Source organism: Suricata suricatta, chromosome 9, assembly GCF_006229205.1.
Source record: "Suricata suricatta isolate VVHF042 chromosome 9, meerkat_22Aug2017_6uvM2_HiC, whole genome shotgun sequence".
NCBI classification, from domain to species: domain Eukaryota; kingdom Metazoa; phylum Chordata; class Mammalia; order Carnivora; family Herpestidae; genus Suricata; species Suricata suricatta.
This window is the reverse complement of record NC_043708.1, coordinates 57492104-57519346: the sequence shown is the minus strand read 5'-3', so window position 1 is coordinate 57519346 and position 27243 is coordinate 57492104. Positions and strand designations below refer to the sequence as shown.

General features: G+C 35.8%; 1 long non-coding RNA gene across 1 annotated transcript; it reads left to right on the top strand.

Annotated features, from left to right (window-relative positions):
• The first annotated feature begins 14192 nt into the window (after window positions 1-14192).
• LOC115302684 lies at window positions 14193-27014 on the top strand. Its single transcript, XR_003913587.1, has 3 exons — window positions 14193-14358; window positions 25370-25426; window positions 26991-27014. It is a non-coding gene; the product is annotated as an uncharacterized LOC115302684 (long non-coding RNA).
• The last annotated feature ends 229 nt before the right edge of the window (window positions 27015-27243 follow it).

Genomic DNA, 27243 nt, shown 5'->3' with positions numbered 1-27243 from the left:
TCTCTTTCTGTACCAAAATGATTAGATTAGAGCAACCAATTCCTGTAATCAATATCCAGAACTTTGAAAGAATTTGATAGTATAAAGTTAAATTTATAAAACAATTTTGACATTTACTATTGTCAGTGTAGGTAACCTATGCCAAAATATCACATCCCCTTGAAAATGAGTTGTCTACAAAATTACAAATGCTAAGGATTTCAGCCAAATATTATCATTAATTGATTTCTTATACTTAAAAATATCCACCAACAATGTTTCAAACAGTCTTTACTTTTTTTCGTGTGAAGGAGTCACCTAACTTCTTGAAGATTGGTTCTCTACATACTCAGTCATAATGCAATTTCGGAGGTGTTCCGTTGCTACCCAAAGGTGTTGCTTTGAGTTTCTCTGAAATATTAGCAAGTCTAATTATTATAGTAACATGGGAATTCACTTCCTGTTGTAAAAAATAAGTTCAGAGGAAAAGCAGAAGAGATAATACAAATATGTGTAGCACTTGATGATTTATAAAATCCTTCACATCTGTATTTTTTATTTGCTCCTATCCATAGATTATATATAAATTAAATATATCAACCACATGATAATGATGATGATTTTAGTGCTAGTGTCATTATTATTACATTGTACAATGGAGGAAATAGACCTCTAGTGCCTAGGAATTTGCCAAGGACTGGCGAGGTCTTACAACTGAGGTCTTTCTTAGGACTAAACTCGACGTAGCCCGTAGTTCTCTAAACCTTTCTATAAGGAAAAAAGAATTGAAGATTTTAACTCTTGCAATTTTGTTATTATTGTGCCATTTCTTTTCTACACTTACATATGAATTCACTAACAATGGAGATTGTAGGCATTTCTTTGAGTGAAGTACAATAATGTGAACTGCATGTGTAAATAGCATCACATCATTACTACCTCTCTATGGTGTTATAGCAGCAGCATGCTTTGCCTGAGGCCACACTCACTGGGAGTTCTGTGACAATTCATTGTTAAAAAATAACCTTGAGTTACTGTGTGCCTGATGTTAAAACCTGACAGTGTTAGTTTTATTGAATGGTGGTCTGAACTTCAAGGCTTACTTTATCTCCAACACCAACTATTAGAGGTAGAACGAGTTATAAGCAAGTTTATTGGTTATAAGCAAGGTATAAGCAGTTACAGCAAAGTTATTAGTTAATTATTAATATATGAGAAATTTTAATTCTACTATATAAATAAGCCATTATGTTAGAATAATGTAAAATATCCAAAATATCTAATAAAACATTTCTCCTTTTCAATGAGAAAGTTGACCCTTTGTATATATCCTAACTCAAATAAACTGAAGAATCTTGTCAGTCATTTGCTGACAGAATTAGTTTATTTCACAAAAATGTTAGAATATTAAAATTTGGTAGTTTGAATAATGGATATAGTTGCATAGAAAAGCATTTTTGTATGTAGTATTTTTAAACATTATGATTATTTTTGAAGTTTGTTTTTTCAAATACTCAGGATTAATGAGTCATTATAATGGTAAAATAACCATGGTTTACACATTTTATCTTCTCACATAAGTGAAGTTTGTGTGGAACCCAGATTTTTCCCAAATGTCATTTTGTTGTTGATAACTTCAATTTACAACTAACCTATTAACCTATTCATATCTATATACATGTATATATCTGTATTCTTAGATCATACACACAGACACACACACACACACAAATGCATTTGCCTTTTTAAAAATTTGATTTATTATAAGTCCACTGTTAGGCTCCAGTGATTTCAGCATTTTGGTCATGTTTTATTAGAAGTGCACGTGGTTTCTGAGGCTTTTAAACAAATACATGGAATGGTTGAAAGATTTATATTGCCCATGCTTAGCTAAATATGTCATCTCTAGGAAAGATGTGGCTTATTTTGGCACTGTTTAAAAACTCAAATATTTTAAACGTTTGTTAAGTTGGAGCTTGCACATTTGAACTGGTAGCATACATTCCAGAATAGTTTCTCAAGTTACCAAACTTTTTGTAATCCATTTACTAGAATAACCTTTTTCGAAAGGTTTTTCTGTTCCTTTTTATTAAGTCCTTAAAGTTAAATTTATGGAGGTTAAAGTTATTATTTTTAATTCAGGATTTCATAGATAGAATTGGACAGGGATGAATGTGTATTTTTGAGAATCATCAAAATACTGTTATTTTTTTGCAAAAGAATTAATATACTTATTTTTAATTTTATTGTTATCTAAATACAGTTTTTGAATGCACGGGTACTTTCGAAGCCACCGGTTTCTTGACTATCTAATTATTAACAAAGGTGCGGGTTTTTTTTTCATGTTTTATTTATTTTTGAGAAAGAGAGACAGAATGCTAGCGGGATAGAAGCAGAGAGAGAGGGAGACACAGAATCCAAAGCAGGCTCCAGGCTCTGAGCTGTCAGCACAGAGCTTGATGCTGGGCTCGAACTCACAACCTACAAGATCATGACCTGAGCCAAAGTCAGACGTTAACCGACTAAGTCATCCAGGCACCCAACAAAGGTGCATTTTAATGCACAAACTCAAATATCTAAAATATATATTTATTTTTTATTTGTATAAAATCCCCTACTGCAAATCCTATACATTTCAATGCAATTCTGAGACATTGATTTTAATCAAATTTATAATGGTACAATCCTGAAGACACTGCACTTGATATGCCTATAAAATACACTACAGTAAGAAAACAGATGAACTTCACCATCAAACTGTGTTTGACTTCCTTAACAAGTTTAATGAAGATAAAAGTTGAGGGGTGCCTGGCTGGCTCAGTAGATGGAGCATGTGACTCTTGATCTGGAGGTCATGAGTTCGAGCCCCACATTGGGCATAGAGATTACTTAATTTAAGAAGATAAATGTTGGTAAGAGCAATTTTTTTAGATACCTTAGGAACCTTTAAAAACTACTTAGATACAAAATAAAGTTATAGCAATAAAATGTTAAAGTGAAACATTACTTTTGGTAAATACAGTTAGAAAGTATACTAGAGAAGGAGATCAGTTCTCTTAATGAAAAAATACTAGACTGATTGAAATCCACTGCAAGGTACCTCTACTAATTTTGGAATTTGTATGTGGAATTTTGCTGTACCCAGTAGCTGAAATCTAAAAACACTGCTTCTGTTCTGTTTAATTATTCAATCAAGGTAAGGCAATGTAAATACACTACCAAATACTCTATCACCTGCAGTGAACCTAGAATTTAAAGCCTAAAGTATATGGCTAAAAGAGGACCAGGGCAGGGTGGACAATAAGAATCTTTGGGGCAAACATTTTCTTAACCCATCATGTCTAAACTGTCACATCACAGTTGATAAAAATTGTCTTACTGTGTCTGATCTTAGTGATATTGTTACCTTATGTTATACTTATACATATATATATACATTAATAACAGTTATTAGTTTTTGCTTTCAAGTAACAAATTTAAGGAGATTTTTAAAAGTCAGAACTTATCTACCCACATGTTTACCATTTACAGTGCTCTTCTTTGTGTAGATCCAAGTTTCCACCTATCAACATTCTCCTTCTTCCTGGGCATTTATCATTTATACTAACGCAGGGCTGTGAGTGGTGAATTCTTTCAGCTTTTATATGTCTGAAAATGTCTGGATTCTTTTTGTTGCCTTTATTTTGTGGGGGGGGAAGCTTTTTTTTTGATATAGTATTTTAGGATAATTTTTTTTCAGTATATTCAAGGTGTTGCTTTATTGTCTGGCTTCCTTAGTCCCTGCTCGCATTTTAATTTTTGTTTTCTACATAAAAATGTCCTTTGGCTGCTTTAAAGATTTTTCTCTTTGTCATTTGTTTCAACCAATTAGATTAGGATTTATTATGGTATAGATTTCTGCATGTTTCTGTGCTCATGGTGTGTTGAATTTCTTTGACTATGGATTTGTAGTTTATGAATTCTTTAAAAATTTCAACCATTACAGATGAACATAGAGGAAAAGAAGGAAAAATAAGATAAAAACAGAGAGGGAGGCAAACCATAAGAGACTCTTAAAACAGAGAACAAACTGAGGGTTGCTGGAGGAAAGTGGGAAGAGAGATGGGCTAAATGGGTGATGGACATTAAGGAAGGTGCTTGGAATGAGCAGTGGGTGTTATATTATAAGTGGTGAATCACAGGGTTCTCTTCCTGACACCAGTGTTACACTATACGTTAACTAACTTGATTTTAAATAAATAAAATTTAAAATTTCAATCATTATTTTTCTAATAGTTTTCTGTCCCCCACATCTTTTTCCTCTCCCTCTGGAACTAATATTCTATATATATTAGGCTGTTTTAAGCTGTCCTACAGCTCATTCATGTTTCACTTTTTTTTCCAGGCTGTTTTTTCTGTGTTCTTTATTTTGGGTAGTTTCTATTACTCTATTTTCAAATTTATTAATCTTTTCTTTTTCAGTGTCTAATATGTTCATAATTCCATCCAGAGCCTTATCGTTTGCAGGCATATTTTTCATCTCTAAAAGTTAAAGTTGATTGTTTTAATTTCTTTTATTTCTCTCCTAAATGTATTTATGCCTTATGTTATCTTCTGGAATATAGAAAATAGAGTCATAAGAACTATTTTAATGTCCTTGTCTGTTAATTCTATTATCTAGTCTATTTCCAGGTCTCTTTGTTTTTTTGTTTTTTGGTTTTTTTTCTTATCATGAGTTGCATTTTCCTGCTTTGCATGCCTGCTGACTTTTTTCTAGATGCCAATCATTGTGAATTTTAATTTGTTGAGTATTGGACATTTTTGTTTCTCATTAAAACTTTTTGAACTTTGGAGATACAGTTACACTACTTGGAAACAGATCCTTATTATTAGGCTCTTTTGATCTTATTAGGTAGAATCAGAGTACCTTTAATGTCAGGTTGATTGTCCCCCTACAGTTTAGGCAATACCTCTCTGAATATACTACCTGTGTACAATGGGGTCTCTCTACCTTGACTGATCACATCCTTATGTGAAGTTTGGTTTTTATCTTGCCAGCTCCTTTTTTGGTAATTCCTACCCTCACTGGGTAGTTTATGGTCACACATGCTGGTCAGAACTCAGAGGAAGAGTCCGGAACACGATGCAGTTCTGCAGAGCCCACTAGTCTCTTGTGCTCTCCCTGTGTGAAGCACTGCCCTCTACATGCAGAAGCGCTCTTCAGGACTCCAACTTGTAACACTAACCACATTCTCAGCTCTGTCTTCTCAACTCAGGGAGGCTGCCAGGCTTCGTTACCGTTTCTCGCATTCTACTCTGTAACTTCTCCAGATAGTAAGCTAGGTCAATCCTCAAGCTCACTTCATATGCTTCCCTTCCCTCAGGGATCACAATCCTGGGCTGCCTGTTGTCTGAAGTCCAAAAACATTGATCCATGGATTTTCAATGTCTTTTGCTGTTGTTGCTGTTGGTTGATGAGTTTTTTGTTTATTATGTTTTTTTTTTTTTTAAGTTAGAGGTAAATGTCCTGGTTGCTCCATCATGGCCAAAAGTGTAAGTCCTTCTATAATTCTTCAAAAATATCATCCTCAGGGTGCCTGGGTGGCTCAGTCGGTTAAGTGGCTGACTTGGGCTCAGGTCATGATCTCACAGTTCATGTGTTCCAGCCCCGCATCGGGCTCTGTGCTGACAGCTGAGAGCCTGGAGCCTCTCTCTGCCCTTCCCCTGCTCACACTCTGTCTGCCTGTCTCTCAAAAATAAACATCAAAAAAAAATATATATATATATATAATCCTCTTCATGTCTAGCTGCCTTCTACCCTGTTGAGAAATTACCTATTAGTCTTAATGTTTTTCTCTTGAAAGTAAAGTCTCTGTTTTCTCTGATTTTTTTATAGAATTTTATCTTTTTCTTTTGACAATTTTATGCCCAGATGTGGTCTTCTTTGTGTATTTCTTGCTTGATTTCATCCATCTTATTAAATCTCTAACTTGATATCTTTTGTCCTCTTTAGGAAATCTTTGGTCAATATCTCTTTCTCCTCCTTCTGAAATTCTAATTATATCTATTTTATATTTATTCACTATGTTCCCACATACTGCTTTCACCCTATTCTGTATTTTCCTTTTTTTCCCTCTATGTACGTTAGTTTTGAAATTTCAAAATTGCCTTTTACTTCAATAATCCTGTCTACTGCTGTTAAATCTATCTCTTCAGATTTCAGATTCTGTACTTTTCAATTCTAGTCTCCTCTTGACTTTTTTTTTGGTGCATTCCAATTCTCTGGTGAAATATTCATCTTTCCATATATATTGTCTACCCCTTTGCTTCTGCTTTCTTGAATATACTAGTTGTACTTAAAAGACTATGTCTACATGTCTACTAACTCCACTATCTGAATCATCTATGGTCTGTTTTTGTTTTTTTGGTTTCTAGATTCATGTCCTTGTCTCTCTTGGCTTGCCTATTAATTAATGGTTGACTGAATGTAAGTCATCCTGACCCTCTGGAAGATTCTGTCTTCCTCCAGAGAGGGCTTAACCTTTCCTCTATTGGGAAGATTGAGTGGAAGCTAATCACCTTAATCCAGTTAGGTACTGTGCTGAGTTGTAGCTGGGTTACATTCTGAGTAAGGCTCAGTTTTCTCTGGTTTGCCTCTCCTCTGATGGCAGAGCTCACTGGAGCATTCAGTGGTACAAGTGATAGCTTCACCAGGGCGCATTGAGATAGTCACATCTGAGGGTTCTTAACCTCAACTTAGGACAGCTCAGAATTTGCCAAGTATTTTGAAGAGGAAACTAGGTGTGTGTTTCAGGCTCTTTGGCTCTCCAGGTCTGTCATTACAGCCTTGCAAGATTGCTGAAAGCTGTTTTCTCTGTCCCTAGCAGCAGTCTTCTTCCAGGACAAAGCCCAGATTATCATTCTCTCACCTTCACCCAAAACCTGCGGAGACTTCCAGGGGAAGAGCGGCTACAGATCATCAGTTTACCTCTTTGTTCTTTTCTCTCTGGAATCTTAGTCCCTCTCCTCTTTGCTTTAGCCCCTCCTTGATACTTTTAAACAAATACTTTTTGTAAGTTATCCAACTTTTCTTCTTATTCTGGCAGAAGCATTGGTCTGCCACAAATCACTCTCTTCTGAAAGCAGAATGTCAGTGAGTTTTCATTTCTGAAGGGTATGTTCTGATGATTCCCCAGTCCAGTTGGTCATTTTTATGGTCCTTTGTTCCTACCTATTATTTTCAGTCCCTTTTTATCTTATACATTTTAAATATGCTTATTCTATATTTTATTTCTGATAATTTTAATATCTGAAGTATTTAGTGCTCCAATTTTGCTGTTATTTCCACTAGCTACATTTTTGCAGCCATATTTCTTTGGATGTTTGGTAATTCAGGAATGTGAACCTATATTTCTTAGAATTATCCTCTGCGGGACTTTTCAGGGCCTGGGTTGAAGTTCGGTTCCTCCTTAGAGGCTTCACATTTGCTTCTGTTAGTCACCTGGGAACCCTAACAGGCTTGAGAGCACTTTAAAAACTTAATTTGAATTTGACAGGGCCACTGAAATGATGAGAATTTGGGTTGAAAACCCAATGAGGGCTAGCTTACAGTTATAAAATTCATGGCAGGTCCCATATTTGTGGATTGGAAGACTTGATATTGCTAAAATGTTCATCCTACCAAAAGTAATCTGTAGATTCAATGCAATCCCTACCAATGTTCTAATGGCATTTTTCACAGGAGTATAGAAAACAACCCTAAAATTTACATGGGACTACAAAAGACCTCAAATAGCCAAAGCAATTCTGAGAGAACAAAGTAGGAGTCATCACACTTCCTAATTTCAAGCTATACTATAAAGCTATTGTCATTAAGACAGGACAGTACTCGCAAAAAAAGAGACAAACAGATCAATGGAACAAAATTGAGTTTATCAACTAATATTTGACAAGGGAGCCAAGAATACTCAAGAAATGACAGTCTGTTCAGTAATGATGCTGAGAGTGGAGGGCACTTGGATGGCTCAGTCGGTAAAGCATCCAACTCTTGATTTTGGCTCAGGTCATGACCTCACAGTTCTTGGTTTTGAGCCCCACATCAGGCTCTCCACTGACAGCGTGGAGCCTGCTTGAAATTCTCTCTCTCCTCTCTTTATGCCGCCCCCCCCACTCTCTCAAAATAAATAAATAAGCAGAGCAAATTAAAGGTGCTAGGAAAACTGGATATTCACATGCAAAAAAATAAAATTAAAAATGAGACTAGACCCTATGCACCACTCACAAAAATTAACTTGAAATCAATTAAAGGCTTACATGTAACACCTGAAACCATGAAATTCCTAGAAAACATAGGAACAAAGCTGCTTGACATGGGTCTTGGCATTGGTTTTTTTGGAAATGACACCTAAAACACAAGCAACAAAATCAAAAATAAATAAGTGGGATTACATCAAACTAAAAAGCTGCACAACAAATGAAACCATTGACAAAGTGAAAAGACAACCTGCAAAATGGGAAAAAATATTTGCAACCATATATCTGATAAGGGATTAATATCCAAAACATAAAGAAATATAACTCAATAGCATAAAAACAAATAATCCAATTAAAAATGAACACAAGACCTAATTAGGCATTTTTCCAAAGAAGATATATAAAGGGTCAACAGGTATATGAAAAGATGCTCAACATCACTAGGCATTAGGTAAACGCAAATCAAAACCGCACAGGAATATCACTTCATGCCCGTTCGAAGGCCATCATCAAAAAGATAAGAAATAAATGCTGGTGAGGTTGTGGAGAAAAGGTAAGGAACCCTTGTACATTCTTGAGATTGTAAACTCGTACAGCCACTATGGAACACAATGTAGAAGATCCTAAAAAAGTTAAAAATAGAACTACCATATGATCCAACAATTCCACTTCTGTAAATATGTCCAGAATACATGAAAACACTAACTTGAAAGGATGTCTGCACCCTCATGTTTCTAGCAGCATTATTTAAAACAGCCAAGACATGGAAACAACCTAAACGTCCATCGACAGACAAACAGATAAAGAAGCTGTGGTACATACACACAATGGAATATTAGTCAACCATAAAAAGGGAAACCCTGTCATTTGCAACAACATGGATGAAACTTGAGGGCATTATGCTAAGTGAAATAAGTCAGAGAGGCATATACTGTATGGTCTCACACATATGCAGAATCTTAAAAATATTCATAGAAATATTTTTTTATTCTCCATTCATAGCCTGAGTTCAAAATTGTTTAGTTGAGTGGACCCTGGACTTTGTCCCCTATCCTTTGCTCCCTTAAGATGTCTATGAAAACCAAAGCTCAAATTCACCCCCATATAGGACAAATGCTTTCAAGGTAAAAACTGCTTACCATTGAGGGTTCTCAGTTTTCCTGACGTTTTGGCCTCTGTGTATTCCTCACCAACTAACCAACATATGGATACCTTTGAGAAGATATTTGTCATTTTCTATCCAGCATTTTTACTTGCTTACTGAGAAAGGTTACAGGTTTATCATAGCGGGAAATGGTATTCAGGACTGAATGTTCTTAAATGTGTACACACACACACACACACACACACACACACACACACAGATATAATTGCACTGCTAATAAACTGTTCTGAATTTAGTTCCAAATTTAGTATCACTTATATACATGATTAAAATGAGTAGATAATAAATTTACTTTCCAAGTCCATAATTGCAGCTCTTTGTCCCCACCAGTACTACAAGCAGTTTTTCATTAAAGAAAAGAAAATGATTGAATAATCCAAATTAGCCTGGGCAAGAAAACTAACAGCTGCCTAAAATGAAATGTTTGAGTTCTGAGCCATGTGCCACTTTGGTTTATCTGCAGCCAAAGGTTTAGAATCCTTATTCAATTAACCATGTTGCTTGGGAGGGCCTGGCTACCCTGAATACGAGCTTCCTGGTGATGAGTAAGAGGTATCCGTGACACACAAGTTCAGACCTTGCAACTCTGTTTTTGTTGTTTGAACTTTCTTCTCCGTTGTAGCTAGGGATCCGGCATGGAATTTAAACACTTGTGTGGTAACTCCATTCCTTCAGCCATTGTGCTGTTAAGCTCTAGCTAAAGAACTTTTAACACTGGCTCGATGTAAAGCAAGAGTTAGAAAATAGTCCCAATCAACATTTTTGGTTTTATAATTGAAAACCATATGATTTCTGTGTCTTTAAGAAGTAAAAGGTTCATGCCTGTGGAGTCCAACTGTTCCCCCAAAAGTAACCCTCATAATATGTATGAAAAATAAAGAAAGAAACCAAGGTGCATCTGAGAAAGCTGAAATTAAGAAGTGACTTTCATTTCAGAAATCATACCTACTGTAACAGAAACCCCAAAATGCATACCTGTATTAAAACTTAGGAACTTTGCCTAAAATAAAGGAAATAAACTTACATAACATTTGAAAAGGTGAGTGTTGCTAAACATACAGGTCAAGTTGTCTCAGTGTGGCCCTTTTCTTCCATGCCAACAGTTTTTGTTGCCTAGGGAGATCCTCCTGATAATGTCACAATTTTTCTCAGACTCATACAAATTGTGTACATATCAGCTTGCTAAACGCAAGTTTTGATTTTAAGTCTCTAAGCTTCATTTTGCTTCTAAGCATACTGTTTGAAACAAAAAGGTGAACAGACAAGAGGAGACTCAATTTTTTCTCCCACTCATCAACCACTTCTGAAGATGATTCTGGCTTAGAAAATTTAAATAATTGAATAATATGAAATTTGACATAAAGTGTCTCAGAGTTTGAAGAATTACTCTCCACATAACGTACACACTGACTTCTGACGTTTTACATCATAGTCTTTGCACATTACAAAATCAGATTTACTTTTTGCATCTTATTTTCAACTGTGGTCATACTACAAAGCAGAGCAGTATACTTTCATTTAGGTGACATGATGACATCTTTTCACTTAAGTGAATACCTAATCTCGTTTGTCAAATATATGCAAAGAAAAACTTTTGAAATCAGCAGTTTCAATTAAAACTTCAATCATATCAAAACAATCACTTTATTTCTGTGTTTATAAAAAAACGCAACAGTTCAGGAAATATAGCTGTATCATAGATTAAAATTTTAAATGTTGCAGATATTATTGTCTTTCTATTGAAGTAAGACAAATAGTGTTTTTATTATTTCAAGAATCAAAGAATGAAGTGTATGTGCATTGTTTTGTTTGGGGATATTTTTTTTTTTAGATTTTAGAGAAGCTTTCTGGTTCCATATTGTTTGTTTGTTTTTTTTAAACCAGTTGCCCAAATCATACCTGGAAATCCTGACACATTTTTTGTTTTCATATAGATGGCAAAAAAATTAATAAAATTGACTTTCTTTCATACCAGTACCTCTGACCTGTGCTCCAAGTGTACTCTCCATTTCAGTTCCTACCCTATATTTTCATTATTTAATTCATTTACCATTTTTAAGCCTCTACTCTGTCAAATCCACCTTTATGTGTTTAAATCCAATTCATCCTTCAAGAATACTTACACACCACCCCCTACATGAAGCTTTCCCTAATTCCCCGCCCCACCTCACCACCAAGCCACAGTTAATCTCTCTTCTGTATGCCGCATAGCTCTGTCTTCATCTCTATTAGGCCAGTTATTAGGTTTCTTCTTGTTTCAGTATTCCTGTACTATCCCATTACAATGCAGCTTCTACAGGTCAAAGATTGTCCATATTTCTTTGCACAGGTAAAATACTTGATAAATAGTCATTCTTGTTAATGACAAAAACTAAATCTTCCAACTGTGTTTTATAAACATTTGTGTGACATGTCTTTTAATATATATGTATGTGTGTATAACATTAAAAGATGAAAATTTGAGTATCCTTTCCCATAATAATGGTATTAAAATATATTAGCATGTCAAATTATTTAGCACTTGGCATATTACCATGTGAAATGTGCTCATCTGAAGACTTTAACTTTTAATCGTAATCAGTTTTAAGTGAAGAGTTTCAGTCTTTTGTGTTGCTTGTTTGATTTTGATTAGGTTTGGTTTTTTAAGAAGAATTTCTTGTGTAGCTGTTAAATGTTGGTACTGTAAAGTTCGAAGTTTGAAATTTCACTTTATGATAAAGTGAAGACATGGTTCCATTGTCTTGGAAAGTTTAAACAAAATTTCCAGACCTCAAAACAGGCCATTTGAATCTTTATTGAACAATGCTAATAACTAAATTGCTTTCTGGAGCCAAGTGTGTCAAAAATCAAAGAGAAGGAAAGCACATATAAACCAATGTGTGTTTGGATGTCTTCTGATATTGCTGCAATCTACTTTAAGATTTCAAATGTATTGATTCTTAATTTCCAAAAAGTAAAATTTTCTAAATTCTGATTATTTTCATAAATTTTCTTGATACTTTACTTTCTGGTTACTGTTATTCTTTTAGTTCTAAGCCATACTTTAAGATATGTGAGAACAAATAAATTGTGCATGAACCTTTCCCATCAAGTTGCAGCTTCAAAAATTAATATTTAGCTACTAATTTATCACTCTTCTCCACCAGTTTTCACCATATAACTTATTTAATGAAGATCCTAAAGCTTAAAAAATGCAAACCATTTTCCAATAAATAGGTCAGTTATATCAAAGCCTTTTTGAAATGCTCAAGCATAGAATATTCACTACATTTACTGTATGACCATGACATTAATACACTAAAAATCTTTAAGTTCCTTAAAGAAGTTCTTTCTCACAAATTTACCCTGGCTGTGTCTAACTAAATTACATTTTCAAGAAAGTATGTCCTCTGAAATTGCTGATAGTATGTACCTCACACACAAAGTTAACTATCTTAGTTATAATTGATTGCCAGCAGAGTGATTCACTTTCAGTAACAGTATTTTGTTTGTAATTTTCTAGGAAATACAGCTCCTTTACTCATCAAGCAACAGTAAACCAAAACTACCAACATTGTTTACCATGTTGAAAAATTAAAATTATCTTAATGAATAGTGCTCAAATGCTGGCACTCGGCTACATGAATCATCTTTGTCTTAAAGCAAAAAGGTTAGATTTTACCTATGTTTAAGACTTAATTTTTCTTGAAATTCATCAGACAAGAAATGGAAAATGCTATAGATTTTTAGCTTTTGTACATCTGAAGTTCTTTAAGCTAGTAAATTCTCACTTAGAATTGTAACTTTAATTCCAGGATATCCCATCTCTTTGAAGCCAGTTAATTAAAACACATAGTCATCTTAAAGAACTTTCACATTTGGGTAAAATGAGAACAAAAGAATTGGATAACTTTTATAATGTGATATAGGCAATCATTTTCAAATACAAATGTGTATCCATTCTTAGTTCCCGCTTCCCTATCTGTTTCTGTTAAAAGCTGAAAGTTGTGCCATCATGGTTAATGTTTTGACAGATTTTATCATAAATCTTGCTATTGTAAATTTTCCTTTAGCCAAAATTTAACATGTTGTAAGCTCAGAAACAGTTTTTACTGTTAGTGACCAGAAAAGGAAATAAATCAACTATGCTCTTCTAGTATAGAGTTTAACTCTTTAAAAGTTATACATTACTTAAAATATAGGAGTAATTTTCATTTTGTATGTCCCGGGCCTCTCAACGGTCAATACAACATACATAAAAATTTTGTGACTATCACAAAAGAACATACCAAATGAAATATTATGTGGCTTATATGTGCTGACTAAATTTTATAACCAAAATATTATCCCAAAGTTTTTATTAAAGTGTCCGTTGCCTTAATATGTTGAATCACAAATTTAGGCACTCAACATGTGATTGATTCAAAAACTATAGGGCAATCCACTTTGTTTCCAAATAATTTACCAGAATGTTCTTTAGTTGGACCCCATTTTATTGTGTCTGCCATCTATTATTTGATAACTACTTAGAGTATTCTATTGCACATACCCCCAGTCACTGCTATCCCTTAAAGCCTAAAGACCTAGATTTTTTTCTCTCTCTAAAACATCTTTAATGACCATGACCATTAATATTTACTCATAACTGCATTTGTACACAGGCTTAACCATTGTACATGAGTGAAGGAAAAAAGGGTTGTTACCCAGTTCTTTACCCTAGAATAAATCAAATCAACAAATATTTATCGAATGTCTACTATGTGCAAATAGCCCTGGACTGGTCAGCTTTTAAAAGCTGTCCAACTTTTCACATTGACAAATGAAAGCATTATTATTTCAAGCATTGCAGAAGCTGTCTCCTGTCCTTTAGGTGACAAAGCCTAGGAGGACTCTGGATTACTTGGAATAAAGAAAAACAAGGAAGAGAAAGCTAAATGAAAGCTAAATAACAGACTGAAAAGGAGAGAAAACTAATCTAAAATTTCACCGATGGAGTGCATCATGTATGTATGTGTGTATATACATGTGTGTCTGTATATATGTGTGTGTATGAGTTTATATGCGTGAGTATATTTTATGTGTGTGTGTATCTATATACACATATGCACACAAAGAGAAGAATGAGTGAACTTGAGAAAAACAGATTTTGTTAAGGTGATAGAAGAATGGGCATTTGAGTTCAGAGCTTTGCTTTAAAAATAGGCTTGAATGTCTGGTTAGTGTTATATAGTACTAAGTCCTGTGGTATCATGAAACAAAAGTACATCATAGTATAACAGAAAGATTACTCAACTTGGTGCCCCATGTTCTAAAACCTAGCTTGCCCTAAAAACTATTAGAAGATGACTTCCTCAATCAATAGGTCTATACTAGAAGTAATTTCTACATTATTACTATAGAAAACTGTTGTAGAGTCCTAAATAAGAAGTAAATTCGATCATAAATAAGAGAAGACACTTAAACATTCATTTTAAAGATTCTAATTATTATTAGAAACTAAATAAAAACTAACAGTAAGAGACAACACTTACATACTTTATTACATTATATATTATACTATGTTTTCATGCTATATGTTATACTATACTATATTATACTACATATTATGCTATAGTCGTCTCTGCATTTCCTTTTGTTAGTCAGTAAAAGATAAATAACATTATCTACCCACATCAAATAATGAAATACATTTCCTTAGTGAGATAGAAAAGGGAAACCAGTGATAATTTCCGGCTTCACCAAATAGAATTAATCCTGGCTACTTTGCATACTAGGTATGTATATATGTTGGCCATTGAATGTGCTGTCTTTGACATTCTCACAGAGGATGTCTGGTGTCAGTTTTAAAATACTTGTTTAGAAGTACTAATGTTTTAATATTCATTTTTGCCTCCTATTGATAGGCTCAGTTTAATTTCCAATGAAATCAAAGCAGATTCTTCAAATAATCTTTTTAAGTAGCATTTATCTTTTCTAAAGTGCCTGATATTAATTTCTCAAATTTTGTGTAGGGGGAAAATGTTATAGCTCTATTATTCAAAGTTTATGTTTCTATTATGAAGTTTTTGGTTATTAAAAACAGCAAAGCTGTCTTCTTATGTATCTCTTTAATTATTTGATACTTCATCTATCTGGTTGAAATTTATTTTTGATGCATCTCCTAATTGGTCTATAGTAAATTTTGGATTTCTTCTCAGCTACAGTCTTTCTTTTCTTGTAAAACCATGGTGTTGGACTTTATAAATATAGGAATCACTTCTAGGGTATTACTACATTGATTTGATCTTTCATTTATTTCGTTGGTATATTGTAATTAATGTCTTTGGATATATCCTAAATAAGATTTCACTTGGATGGTCCAGATCTAAATGCTTATGTTCATGAAGAAATACTATTTTTAGAGTTGTTTCTAATTTTCACTTCTTTTGTCCCCTCCTTTGACCAGAATTCCCAGTACGAAGACCCTCTCACCTAGTACCTAGCCTGGATTCACCTGCCCCCTTGTGGTGTTCCTCTCTGAATAGTTAATTGATTTCTGAAAATTGACTTGGTATTACATCTCCTGAAAAGACAAACCTCATTCCATTACTCTTGTCTAGCCCCCTAGGGTCAGAAAAGTTTTCTTCTTTTAGCCACTGGCTAACACAAAAAGAGAAAAGAAGTGTTGTAGGTTTTTTTTTTAATTTTGTTTGTTTTTAATTCAGAGCACAAGAAGGAAATTGGGCAAGAGATAAGTAGATTGGAATAAATAATGAGAATTAATTTTGCCTATAATTAATATTAATGACCTGCATATTGATAAGGTAAAGACACATTTCAAACTTATCATAACGCAACTTAAAATCAAGTTCTTTTTATGTCTGTGTCTCCTTTTTTAGTGAGTAGAGAAAGAAGGGAGAATGCTATTCTGTTTTATTTAAATGTTAAATAGATTTCATAAGCCTTTCATCAATGTTGAATTCATAAATATAAAAAATAAACCTCATGTCCTGTGGATTCACATATGTCTGATACGATTGGCACAGATACAGTTTTATTTCCCTTTCTCAAAAAGGAATCCCTTCACGTGCCCCAGGACCAGTTTTTACATCTTCAGTTGAAGTCTGTAGAATTTGCACATGGAAAAGGGCTGTATGAGGCCAGTGGGTAAATTACCTAGCCACAAATTCAGAGACATTTTGTAAGAATAAGGTCTTAAGAATTAAGCGACTAGTTAATAAAGATTATCAAGATAAAAGGGGAAAGGAAAGAAGAGTATTTTCATAACGATTTTGTTTTTCGTAACAGGAAGAGATGGATTAATAAATTATTGTTAACAAGTACATTTTTAAAGAAATCTTTGTCTTTTAACTGTAAATTTTTCTAGTAGAAAAGAGTTGTTTCTTTCTATGCTGCTCTACCTCCCTCCCCTACTTCTCACCAAAGCATTATTTGATTGAATAATAGTGATCCTCTGTGGCAGTTTAAACTCCACGGCACAGTACGTGGAAGGCACAGTACGCAGGCTTTAATACAGCGACATGTAGCCCCACTGCCAAGTTTCTAGCACCCCACTGCTCCTTTTCAGTTTCTCTTCTATTTGTAACAGTTGACCTACTAACAGGTTCCCAGAAACACAGGTCCAGATTTTGGCAGGCTTACCTCACCTCTTTGTCCTTCCAAAGTACATAAATGCTAAACTGTGTTCACTGTGAGGAAGGGAGAGTCATTCCAGTGAGACTTTTAAAATCAAGACCCTTTCTGCTCCCCACCAAGTTACTGCCATCCTCTCCAAAGGAATCAAGTTTTTGTCAGTGTGCCCTTGGCATAATTTCTTCAGCCTGGATTAAACACAGGTGACTGAGAGTCTACCTTATCTTCACAGGGCATTAGTCACTCTATAAAAGTCAAATTTATTATGAAATACTTTGTTTGTGTTAACATATATCTTCTCTGGGAAGTTGGAAACAAAGGCATGTCCTTTAAGACTCCATATGGGGAAAACACATCCTCCTTTGGAATTTAACCTTAATTTGAACCAAGATCTGTGAAAGAAAAGCACTTTAGTGTATTGTTCCCTTGCTCCACCCATCTATCCCTTATCTAAGTGGGGTTACTGTTGCTTCGTATTTTTTAACTCTTCCCATTCCAAGTCTTGCTTTCCTGAGTTTAAAATTTATCTCTGTAGAGAAATATATTTAAATAACTGTGGCAAACAAGTATGCTTTGCTACTAAGGATAAGAGATTTTATGTAACATGTTAATTCTGGTCTTTAAAATTAAACGTATAGCCAGTTTATACTCACATATGTTGTTTTAACAAATGATGAATTTTAAAGATTAATTTATTTCCTAAAAAATTTATTTCCTGAAAAATCTTCTCTAAGAATATTTTACTGGCATTGTCATGTATGCAGAGTTTCTACTTGATTTGAAGTTAAAAATAAGTAGAAGAAAGGTTTACATTAAGAATGATGATGAGGTATATTTGAAAGACCAATTTTCAAGACCTCTGTTTTCCTTCAGTCTGTTTGCGAAGTCTCTGTAATGCTTTCACTGTATCTCAGTCCCTAGATGCAAAAAGCAAAATCAAAGCCTTCACTGCGGCCACCCCTCATCATAACAGACTATTTGTTTATAAACATCAAGGAAACTGTTTCCTAAAAACAATATTTAAGTTGACACTTAACAAATACTGCTTGTGTGAATGCTTAGTTTCTTTAATTTCCTAGCATCTACCAACAAACTTGTAATTATCCAAATGATGTTCCTTCATTGACTTTTGTTACACTAAGGAAAAATCACAAACTAAATTTAAATATAAACTCAAATTTTTATTTATTAAAAAAAGAACATGATTTTAAATGGACATATACACAAACTCAGTGGGCTGAACGTCCAACTCGACTTTAGTTCAGGTCATGATCCTAGAATTGTGCCCCAAGTCAGGCCCCAAACTGAGCATGGAGCCTGCTATGATTCTCTCTCTTTCTCTGTCCTTCTCACCCACTTGTGCTGTCTTCTCTCTCTCTCTAAAATAAAATAAAGTAAATTAAAATACAAATTGAACCAACCCTACTGACCATGAGCTATATTACTAGACACAACTTTGTTAGATGAACTTAGAAATAATAAAAAATACCATAAATTCCATGGAAAGTATTTATTTGTATTAATTTTTATTTACCTTTGGAACTCCAGCACTAACTAGAACATACAGAGCATAGAAGACACTTTAAAAAATACTTAGCTAATTCAAAATACTACTTGCCTAAAGAAATCACATAATGACAGAGTCACAAGAAGTATGGATAATAAGACTGTGGCAGTGAGGGTGAGGGTTGGGGGTTAAAAGAATCATAAAACATCTAAGCCTTAATAGATTAGTCATTTAAGGACAACAGATAAGTTACAGTACAAGTTGGAAGTAATGTTCTCAGGGGAACTATTTCTATGCCAATTATATTTGGAAGTCTTCAGTATTTTTCTAAAAGCATATCCTGATGAGAGGATTGAGAGAGATACTAGGGAGGGTTTTATTGTTTGTATTTATCAGTAATTCAGACAACACTGTCCCAAGTGCTAAGGATACAAATTTGACTGGAAAACACAGTCCAGAGGGAATGATGTAGCTATAAATAATTATGATACAGTGTGGTAGCTACCATAATAGAGGCAGACTTAGAATGCCTTGGCAGAACAGGTGAGAAGGCATCTTGCCTCGCTGATGAGATTAAGGAAGGCTTCCCAGAGGAGATGGTGTTTGAATTAAATGCCATTGGGACTGGCAATTAAGGAGTCTGTGGTGACTTTAACCAGAGCAATCTCTACTCTAATAAGACAGAAAATTCAAAGTACAGACAATTAAGAAGTGGAGAAAGCATGTAGAAATGGAGACAGTTGAGTGTAGGCTGCTTTTCCCAGAAAATTGCCTTCTAACTCTTTTTCTTGCTGCCTCTGAATAGATTTAATAAAGAATTTCACATTGCATAGCACAATTAAGTGCTGTAGCTAGTAATGGATTTTTTTTTCTGCGTGTTAGTGAATAAATCGTATTCCATTTGCACAATCTCAGTAACATGAAGCTTCCAGCAAGAGCCTTATTTCTTGAAGGAGGATCAGAGCTACACCTTTGCATCCTCAGCGTCTTTAGTCCCCAATTCTTCTCTTCCTCCTTTCTATTCTGGACCTTCACAGTCTCAGTTGGCAAGTATACCTGGATGAACCTTTCTCTTTCCTCCCTCTCTTCTTCCATTTTTCCTCATAATTTTCTTTGTACCTCTAACCATATATCCTCAAGGATACAAATAGTTTAGTATCTATCTATGTCTTTCTGATGCTAAATATTACCTGCTGAATATGCTCCAAATTTCTTAGAGCATTCAAGGCCCTCCAGACTTTTTTTCCAGCCACCTTCTCAGCTTCATCTTCCTCTACCCTCCTCTTTCATACTTCATCTTCCCCTCTGTACACTCTGAACTTTCTAGCTTGCATTTCCTGACACTGGGACCACCGCCTGGAATTGCCCGCTCCTGCAAACTCATGTCTAAATCCTGTCTGACATTTATGGTCTTACTCACCTGTCATATTCCCTATAAATTTCTTTTTTGATCTTCCCAATACTATTTTTTCTTCTCCACCTCAGTTTTTTAGTGTGTTTTTCTGTACCATTCATTTATTCAGCAAAACTTAGGACTGAGTACCTCCTATATGCCAGAAACCAAAATGGCAATTTTCAACTTTTCTCCCCATAGTTGAATAACTCTTTTATCTCACCACACCTATCAGGCTAAATTCTTTGAGATCAAGAATCATCTAATATAGCTCCAGAAGTATCTACTACAATGCTTTCCACTAGTAAGTGTACAACAAATGTTTTGCTTTCATTAATTAATGAATAAATTAATCTCAAATGGAGATCCATCCCCTGAAATTCAAGTGAACAAAGATACTACTCAAATCGTTTATCATCCGGGCCATGAAGTTCTCTCCTATCAGCTCGCCACTTCTTCAGTTTAACTGTCTTAAAATGACACTTAAAAGATGGCATTTGGCTTCCTTGTATTTGTTCTCTTAAACTCTTCCCAGGATTCCAGGAGTTATAATATTAGTCAAGTCCCTCCACTTTACCTCCATGATGACCTCACTTACCTGGTGACCATACTACAACTTCCTCCTCAAAAGGGCCCCTCAACTCCAGTTTCCTTCTTTTGACCCATCCTACCTAAGTTAGCTTTGAATTTAAACTCAGATTGTATTTCTTTTCACATCTTTCCTCTTTCTGCAGCCATTATAAAAGCTGTTTAATACCAACACACTTCCATTTCTTCCCTAATCTTCTATCTTCTTGTTATTTGGCAACAATCTTAGTTTATTTTTTTTTAATGTTTTATTTATTTTTGAAACAGAGAGAGACAGAGCATGAGCAGGGAGGGGCAGAGAGAGAGGGAGACACAGAATCAGAAGCAGGCTCTAGGCTCTGAGCTGTCTGTCAGCACAGAGCCCAACGCGGGGCTCGAACCCACTAATGTGAGATCATGACCTGAGCCGAAGTCGGAGGCTCAACCGACTGAGCCACCCAGGCGCCCCTGGCAACAATCTTAGTTTAAAACGTGCTTCACTTCTAGAACATTCTACCTCTTCACTCCCATCAGCATAGTTTATTTACTATATCACTCTAGCTATCGTTAATACAGCTTAAAATCTGTTTTTAAGGGAGCTTTTTTTAATTAACCTAAATTTCTGTATCACTGTATTTTCTATAGATTGTTCAATCACTAAAGTAATTTGAATCAGATTGTATTTACCCAACTTGCCTCTCTATGAAAGTCCTCTGCTAAAACATTGCCTAATATAATGTAATATTCAATATGAATCCCATACACTGATCTGTATTCTAAATGTAAAGCTTTGCTTTTCATAATGGTGGTCTTCTGCCTTTTAGGTAGAACAAATATAATATTACCAAGATATTAAACTCTGCTAGAATTATGATATATAATCAAATGATCTTTATTGACTAACCAAAATTTACAGAAAAAGTAATGCTACCATAGCATGACTTCAAACATATTCCAGTTCCTAAAATATGGGGAAGAGATTGAATGTGAGGCTTGAATACAAGAATTACCAAGATTTGATGGTCAGAGACTAGGGTTTAAAATATAATAAGGAAAAGTCTTCTGCTTCCAACTATAACAGAGTTGCTAAAATCCAATTCGTTTACTCACTGAGAGTAACTATAAAACTTGAAAAAAATACAAATTCACAGAAAAACCAAGTTAAAAAAAACACTTACTAAAAAGATAAAGAACTAAGAAGAGACTTTGCCAGTTCCATGATGCTGGGTAGACAAAAATTGGAGTGCAATTCTCACCAAAGAGGAGAGACCTCACTTTTGGGTCAGACCCTGGTAAAGCTATGCCATGGGTAAAGATAAATTGTAAATAGACCAGCTTCAACTATAGCAAGGTGATGGTTCCAAACTCACATTCAGCTAAGAAACTCACCAATACGAGGTGGAATTTGGAGGAGGGGACAGAGAATTTGCCTGTGCTCTAGACCCTGCACTGAATAGGAGGCCGCCTGACCCTGGAGGAGTTGCACAGGGCCTACCTGAGACCAAGATGGGAGCTGCAGGGCTGAGAAACCCTCCCAGCCCCACTGTGAGCCTTCCATCTAATAGCAAGTAGCAGCCATGTACTTATGGGGGAATAGAAATACAGGAATAGACTGTTATCCTGCAGGCATTGAGAACCTGCTGAAATCTGAGGGTAGAACAGAGAAAATGAGAAATAAAAGAGAAGAAAACACCTCCAGCCTTTCTAGGCCTCACATCGAATACAAGTTGTGGCAATCCAGCCTTTCCCTGGAAAAAACTTAAATCTCTGGCACACTAAAGATAACTACAGCAGTCACGAAACCCAGCTCACCTCAAATGCTGATTAAATTCACTCCAAAGCCCACACAAATGGCCTGACAAAATAAGAGATATACCCTTTTTTAGACATATACATCAGTTTCCATTGCTCTTATATATATAATATTTGACATTTAATCAAAAACAAGAAAACAAACACAAAACAAGACACACTGGGAAAAAAACCAAAAAGAACCATGTGAAAAGATAAAATAGTAAATAGAATCAGACCCACAGATGACCCAGATGTTGAAATTATCAGACCTTGAAAAGAGAAGAATAAAAAGACATATTAATTTAAAGATAGTAACAAGGGGCGCCTGGGTAGCTCAGTTGGTTGGGCGTCTGACTTCAGCTCAGGTCATGATTTCACGGTTCGTGGGTTCAAGCCTCACGTCGGGATCTGTGCTGACAGCTAGCTCAGAGCCTGGAGCCTGTCTTCAGATTCTGTGTCTCCCTCTCTCTCTGGCCCTGCCCTGTTCATGCTGTCTCTCTCTCTAAAATAAATAAAAAGAGTAAAAGAAAAAAAATACAAAAAAAAGACTTTATTTAAAAATAGTAACAAGACTGACTGTCAACTTCTCAGAAAAACAGAAACTGGAATAAAATGGAAAAAAAAATTTTTTAATACTTCAAAGTACTGAAAGCAAAAAATCAACAACCTATAATTAAATGCCCAGGGAAAAATAAAAGAGAATATCATAAGCAGAGCTCAACTAAAAGGAATGCTTTGAGATGCCTGGGTGGCCGGGTCACGTAAGTTTCAAACTCTTGGTTTCAGCTCAGGTCATGATCTCATAGTTCATGGGTTCGAGCCCTGCATCATGGTCTGCACTGGCAGTGTGGAGCCTGCTTGGGATACTCTCTTCCTCCTTTTCTCTGCTTCTCTCTCTCTCTCTCTCTCTCTCTCTGCGTGTGTGTCTGTCTGTCTCTCTCAAAATAATATTCTATTGTTTTTATATTGAGCAGCAATCTATCATCTTCTTGTATTTCTGCCTCCTGACCCTAATTCTGCCCTCTACAATAGCACACAACAAAAATTCTGATTTCTCTTACATGTGCTTGAAATATTATATAGTACCCTCCAATGTAACAGAAATGTTTTATTCTGTAGCCAAACATACCCAGTTTAAACCATCCTTCACAAGATGTGGTCCAATTCTCCTCTAACCCAGAATCTTCTAAATGCACCCACTTTCTTGATATTTCTTAAATAGATCCCAACACATGAAACATGGTCCTGTAGCAGCACCTGGGTCACTAGGTTGGTTGAGTGTTGAACTCTTGATTTTGGCTCAGGTTATGATCCCAAGGTTGCAGGACCAAGCCTCGCATGGGGCTCCACACTGAGCTTGGAGCCTGCTTAAGACTCACTGTCTCTCTCTCTCTCTCTCTCTCTCTCTCTCTCTCTCTCTCTCTCCCCTCCCCCCCCATTCCCTGCTTATACATACAAACTCTCTCTCTCTTTAAAATAATAATACAAAGAACTCATGCTTTCCCCACTCCATATGTGCAGCAATGACATTTCTCTTTTATAAGAGGAGAAACTCATGCTATTTCTCCATATGTAATTCCTAATTTTACTTCTGTGAAAGCTCTGGCTTCAGAGGTTAGGATTTATTTTTGTTTACTGAAAGCTATTGCTCAGAAATATTAGGAATAGTGTACAAACAAGAATTGGACAACAAGATTCTGGAGGCTATTTTAACAGATAGTGAACAGGAGTATGGACTAAAATTGTAACCTTTGGAATATCAAAGAAGGAAAGATTGGGATAATGGATGTATTGATACAGATACTAACTAATTTTAGATCGATAGGCAATAAGAGGCCAATAATGAGTCTGTAATGACTATGACTTTTCAAGCCTTAGTAACAAAGAGAATGAGAAAAATATGCAAGTCAGGCGGCATGCCTTGTTACTGAGAGAAAAGTGTTGCTAATTTAAATTTATTGAATATTCATGGAAATAACTTGTAGCAAGTATAGAAATAAGATGAGATATTTTGTCTGAGGACAGGGATGGACTTTTAGCTTGATACATGGTAGCACAAGCCATAAGACAAAGGAACAAAGGACTTACCACAATGTCCTTTAGACAGAGACCCTCAGGAACATACTACGGTTGAACAAATTAGCTTTATTACTTGTTTTCAAATAAGACCATATACCATAGGGAACGGCATGCCATTTCAGTAAGAGGGTGTTAGATATAACTTGTTATAGGATTGAGGTTCATGATAGGTGCTTTGTGAGAAGATTCAAGAATGCAGAACTTTGATGGGGCGCCTGGGTGGCTCAGTCGGTTAAGCCTCCGTCGGGCTCTGTGCTGACAGCTAGCTCAGAGCCTGGAGCCTGCTTCCGATTCTTTGTCTCCTTCTCTCTCTGCCCCTCCCCCTCTCATGCTCTGTCTCTCTCTATCAAAAATAAATAAAACATTAAAGAACTCAGAACTTTGAATTGGCTACTGTCAGGATGTGAGGGTGATTCTGTGATTGAGTATCTCAAGAAATCTCATCTAGAAAGAGGGAAGACCAGAACAAAGCTAAAGCTATCATTTGTAAAGAAGCAACAGTTACTAGTATTAGCAAGCATGAGGAATGGTTGCTATCTTTGTGGTTTGCAGTGACTTTATTTCTATCTGTTCTTGGACAAAATTACAAAGTGGTCTTTTTGTCTCTCCTCTCTATCATTAGAGTGTCTTTGTCTAAAGTTGTGTTCAGTAAAAATAGCTTTTGTCCCACAGGAGAATACCTAGGCCTACCTGTGAATGCCAGGCCAACTCCTAAAAATATCATAGGCTAGCTGGAAGTGTCAAGCCATTTTCCAAATGTGAGGGGTTGTTTTTGTCTCTCAGATCAATGGACTTAGCCTTGGGGAACTGCAGTGGAAGCTGGAACAGACAGAAAGGTATTTCTAGAGATAGAGAAGCTGTCAGGAGGAGGTAGAAAGTGAGGAAAGGCTGGTGCCAGGAGGTTCTTGGTGGGAGTGTGGTCACCATGGCTAAGAATATTCAGAACTGTTAGAGACTCATAAAAACATCACTGAATCAAGGCATCACTGATGATCTTCAGGGCAGAAAGTTTATGAGTGTTTGTTTGTTTCTTTCTTTCAAGACAAATTCAAGGGTCCACAGATCAGATTGCACGGCTATGGAGAAGCAGATACTGTGGGTAAAGATGACTCCTTTGAAAATTTTGGCAGTGAAAAGAAGAGCAAGAGAATATGAACTAGAAAATTTTGGGAAGTCAGTTTTTCCCCCGAAAATAGAGATGGCCATTATATGTTTAAAGCTGAGAAGAAGGAGCCATTGGAAACAGCAACAGTGAAGATAGTAGTAATGCAGTAAAAACAAAAACACAAACAAAAACAAAAAACCACCAGAGAAGGTCTGAGACTAAAAACTTCAGTAGATATGTTTGTGATGGAGAAAAGACAGGACTCCTTGACCTCCTGGACTTGTAGAAGAGAACATACTGGTACAGAAATTGACATGTTGAGTTGGAATCCAGGGTAGATGAGGGAATGGATGACAGGGAAAATGGTCTTTTTTTTCTTTTTCAGGGAAGTTAGAAACAAGATCACCAGCAAAGGAGAAAGGGAGGTACAAAAGCCTGGAGGAGGTTTGAGTCATCTGCTAAGAAGTTGTTTAGTAAATCAACAAAAGATGCTGGTTTCTATTAAGTCCTCTCTTTCATTAGAGAAGAAACTGCAGTTGTTACTGTATATTAACTTGTGGAGGGTTAGAAGTGAGAGCCCTTGTGTTCTCAGAAGCCGGGGGTGGGATGGAGTGCGGAGGATGGCCGCCATCTTTTTACGGAAGAGTGGTACAAATATACTTTCTAGATTAAATATTATTTGACACATTTGTCAGCTTTGTTTTGGCTTTTGAAAACTGTATCTCCCAGAGGCGAAAAGAAATCATGCTGTTTTTAAAAGCTAAAGAGAACATCCACCAGAAACAATAGCCATACAGAAGGATGAATTCCATAGTACCTAGAGCAAAGAAAATTAACGTTTGCACTCGCAGTCACAAAAACGGACCCCCTACTTTCCGCTGAATTCTGTTTATGTGTATCTAAATAACTAGCTGGCCTGCTCCTTCCTGGTATTGGGTGTGATTGAGAGATAACTCACCCGGCGGCGGTGGCGGCGGCAGTTTTTGTGCGCGCAGTAGCACATGCTCTTGTGAGCATCAAAAGGAGATGAAGCCTGATTAACCATTTTGAAATCTATCGGATGAGGAGAAGTCCTTACAAAACAACTTTTATACGCTTTAATTAAAAACGTGTTCCGGCAGCTCAGAGCTGAATGGGCTTCTGGGGGAGCAGGGCTGAGCCCGTTGCTATGACGACACCAAATCTTTTCACGCCTGGCCCTTCCCCAGCACACTCTGTCCAGCTCTGTCCAGCCATTAATTTGCCTCCATCCCGTCTCTCACTGCCCCAGTCCCTTGGCCTGAGAGGCTATGGAAGACCCAGGACTATCTACTTTTTCTGCTATGGCAACTCACCCTCGCTCCCTTTCATCCCTTACATTTCCCTGCCCATCTCTATTTTCTTGTTTCTCTTCAAAACAAGTTTACCCCCAGTTGAAAATATTTTTTAAAAAATAGGAGAGGAGGGTCACAGCATAGTAATCACTACTTATTACCTACCCCTCATGATAAATCCAGTTTTAGGGATATTGAATATAGTTGAGAAGGATCTCACTATGTTCTACTTTTTTTTTTTCCAGGTTTAACACTGGCTACTACACCACTCCTTCTGTTGCTGAAAATAAAAAAGGACTATGTTTCACTCTGTTATAATTTGTGCTTATTAAAATCTCTGATTATTCCACAAACAGTATCCACTGGTAACAATTGCAAGTGATTGTAAGACTTTGAAATACATCCTGAAACATTGCAGACCTCACTTTATTTAAGAAGGCTCTCTCAATATTTTACAAGTTGCACTTGTTATATGGAGACTTAAATAAAACCTGGTGC